We start from the raw sequence: 4306 nt of genomic DNA, 5'->3' as shown, positions 1-4306 counted from the left end.
TAAAGGTTGATTTTTTCCAAAAAAAAAAAAAAAAGGAAAATAGATTTGATTTAGGGGAGAAAATACCTTCCTATTGTAAATCTGATGGCTTCATTTCTAGCAGTTAGATGTTCCATCTTTCATCATTCATCATCATCTGGGGAGAATAGGAAGGTGCCATGGGCAGGGCCATTCTTCTCCCTTTTAAATTGCTTAGAAACCTATTGTCTTCTTCTGGAGTGATGTGAAAGGCAAAGTACACAGCTCCAGAGATTTTCTTCTGTATTTTCCTATGTTTTTCTTTTCTTCACTTTGACCCCCTCCTCTCCTAAACTATCACAGATGAAAATAGGAGATTGGGATTGGTGATAGAGTGGCTGCAGGGTTCCTTCCCACATCATCAACTCCGGTTTTATGGTCCGGTTTGAAGAGGTACCAAGCACGCAGAACTGATCCAGCAGAGGTGCACATCAGAAACAAAACCAGGTGCCTATTGCGGCTTCCTCCTTTTCTTCAAGACCCTAGAGAAATCAGGCCAATGGGAAGTTAGCTAAATTGATTCAGGGCCCAGTTAAACATTTCTAATCCTCAATCCTGCTCACACAGGGCTAAATCTCTATTGGATTCTTCTCTGCTGAAGATATCATGAAACACAACACCATCTCTCTGGCCTTGCTCTGAACTTCACTGTACCTCTTTCCTGCAAACACAATTAGCACAGATCTATTCATACCTAGCAAGGGATCGTTGCCAGGTCTAGCAAAAGCACCTAGAGAAATAGAAGGGTATGCATTTGTTTATCCTTACTCTTCTTTCTTCCAATGTGTCTAATCAGGTTCATAGTAAATAACAGACGTTGTTACTAGCATTGTAAGAGCTATTATTATGTCCATTTTCCCAGGAGTGCAACTGAAGGATTTTCTGTGAATATGGTAACAAGTGACAAATTGTTCATGTCTATTTTCATGAAATGTTTTGACTGCTGAAGTTGTTCTATAGCAGTTCATTAAAGGACCCATAAAATATGTAAGTTTACATTTTATAAAAGATCATCAGGAATTTCTTGGCTGATAGTATTCCTTCTAGTAAGCATCTGTTTTCTATTTGCTAAAGGCTTACAGCAGTGGTTGTCTAATTGTATATTAAAATAGTTGATTTAAGCTGGTTTACAACAGTACAGTTTCTTATTAAAGGTTGGTAACCCGCTATGCAGCTCCTTTAGAAGGCAGCTACCCATATGTACTTAGCACATCTGGTTTCAAAATACTAAAAAATGATAAACATTCCCCAATGCAATACATCTGTTCTCTCCATCCACATAATTGTCTTATTCTTAAAACTAGAACATGCACTGATCTTGACATAATACAATGCTGAAAAACATTGCTTCTAGTGTCTAGGCAGTTATGAATGATCAGGGTCACTTTTGGAGAACTGTCATATATATGATTTCTATGTAGGCATTCTGGAAAATTGGCTAACACCCAATTCACCTAATTCCACCATACTGTGAGCTGTCCCTGATGAGAAGTTATAGGTAAACTATGTTGGAGAGAATATCAAAAAAATCAGAATAATATTTTAGATAAAATATTTTATCTAAAATAAAATATTTCCTTAGGTAGCAGGCCCAACCCTTTACATGCATTATTTCACTTCGTCTTCCTAACTAGCTGTACTAATCTCCCCTTAGGAAAAGAAACTGAAGCTCAAGCAGTTGTGTAGTTTATGGATGGCAACAAAGCTAGGGCAGATGAAGCCACAGTCTTCACTAGCACCAGTTCTCTGCGTACTTGGTGATAGGACACAGCTAGTGTATTTGGTTTCAAAATCAGTTTAGTCATATTTTCACTTATGGTGCAGTAACACTGTAGCCTGATGCCAGGAAATGCTTTTTGAAAGAGGAAAACCACACATTAGAGTTTCCCTTATTGCATGGTTTCCAATAGGGTGTTCTATAAAAATAGCTCTATCGTTACCTGCTCAGTTCTTACAGACAGTGAAAAGCCAACTACTTTATTGTTTTTAAAAAAATTATTGAAAAGGCGATATACAGAGGAGTTACCTAAGTCAATTATTGAGTACATTTCTTTTTGAAGTGTTATCCCCTCCTTCATTTTCTCCCAGTGTTTTTTCCTTCCAGGCCTTCCTCTCCTCCCCAAGTTGTATAGTTCATTTCCAACATCATGTCTAGTGGGTATCATTGTCCCAGCATTTCTATGCCTTCCCCTTTCCCTCCCCAAATCAGATAAACAAATACAAGACAAAAGGTACAGAAATAAAAAACAGCAGCAAAAGGGAAAAATCATAAATAAAAAGCCAAATGCTTTAGAATGCATATAGGAATTTTTTCTCTTTAGAAGAGAATTAACAGCATCTAGGTTTGCGCCTTTCCTTTTCTTGCTCTTCCTACTAGAAAGTTGTGCATCTCTTGTACTTTCTATGTCATTCACTTGCAGAACTGATGGTTCTAGGTGCTATGTAAATGCAACTTTAAAAGCTGGATATAGTGGCATATGTCTGTAATCCCAGTAACTGGGGAGGCCGAGACAGAAGGACACAAATTCAAGGCTAGTTTGGGCTACATGGAAAAATCTAGAAGGAGGAGGAGGAAGAAGAGGAGGAGGAGGAGGAGGAGGAGGAGGAGGAGGAGGAGGAGGAGGAGGAGGAGGAGGAGGAGGAGGAGGAGGAGGAGGAGGAGAAGGAGGAGGGGGAGGAGGAGGGGGAAGAAGAGGAAAGAAGCAGTTAAAAGTAACACTTAGACATATAGTAGTTATTGCAAATAAGGGAAACCATGGGACCTATGTTTCTTTGGGCCTGGCTTATTTCACTTAATATAATTTTTCCAAGTCTTTCCATTTCCTAACAAATGGGGCAATGTCATTCTTTAGAAAAGATCAGATAAGTTGATGTTAGGGAAATGAACCTCAAGGTAAGTATTCAAATGTTTTTTTTTGTTTTGTTTTTTCCTTTCATGCAATTGTTTCTAACATATTTATAAGATGATTTCTATGTTGCTTTGTATGTCCTTCCCCCACGGTATAACCCCTGCTTTCACTGTATTTGATGTTGGTATAATTTGTTGAGGGGAAGGGAAAAAACAAATCGTTTAACTATGGATACAGGTGGACCCATTACAACAATGAGATGTACAAGTCGTTATGTCAAAAAACAAACTTTACAGCTTTGGAGAGTGGGGGGAGGATTGGGTGGGAGGGCAGGAGGAGTATGGGAAGGGATGGGAAGGGGAAACAAAGAGGAGGCAACAATGCTTGATAAGAAATGTACTCGTTATCTTGCCCATGTAATTTAACTCCTCTGTATGGTATTCTCACAATAAAAACAAAAAAGTAACACAATGGATTTGATTATACCACAGTAGATATGGTGGTAATCACCATATTCTAAGGGATTGTAAATGACTGTTATAGAGAGAAGATTGTTTTTTCTGTGTAAGAACAAAAACACAGTAGGTAGCTGGAATCCAACTGGCAAAGCCATCAAGACAAAGACAGAATCTCCTCATTTACAGAACAGTAGATGCAACTATGTATTGAAACCAGGCATGGAAATCATAGCTGTGTAAAACTACCACATTCTAAGACTTCCATTTGGGAAATCTTAGCATGGACAGCAATGCAGGTACATATCCCAAGAAAGCATAGTGCTGGTACAGGGAAAAAAAAATACAGTTGGGATTGACTGAGATAGATGCAAAGTATTAAATGAGATTTGAAATCTTTGCATAAAATTCACAGAATAGAAATGGATGGCCATTTGGTTTGTGTTATTTGAACTTTTCCTCCTGATAGAAACAAAGGATCCTGATAACTCTTTCAACACTTTGGGCTTATGAGAATCTACAGTCCCTGTAGTGTAGCTGAGCAACTGTGTTTATTCAAACTGAAAGAAAAGAAGTTCCATGGAAAAATATTACCATTTTAATGTCATTGTAAGACTGTTCACTGATGTTGTAGCTACAGATTACACACACACACACACACACACACACACACACACACACACACACACACACACACCACACACACACACACACACACACACACACACACACACAAATGCATTATTAGAGAAAAGTTGAGGTTAGACCCAGGATAAAATGAGTCATGTTTTAATGACTAGATGGAACCTTCAGATTATGGTAACACAAAAGTGTTTATGTCAAGATTCATGGGCTGGATGGATTATGCCAGATGATCACTGGCTTGATAGGCTTTCTATTTTACAAACCAATTTTGCTTCCCCCTTGGCTATAGCAATCATTATTCTGGAAAAGTCATCTTTGAAAAGTAGCATTTTCCTTGTC

This window comes from Dipodomys merriami, unplaced genomic scaffold, assembly GCF_024711535.1.
Source record: "Dipodomys merriami isolate MVZ:Mamm:240054 unplaced genomic scaffold, mDipMer1.0.p SCAF_8, whole genome shotgun sequence".
NCBI lineage: Eukaryota > Metazoa > Chordata > Mammalia > Rodentia > Heteromyidae > Dipodomys > Dipodomys merriami.
This window is presented reverse-complemented; position numbering follows the sequence as displayed.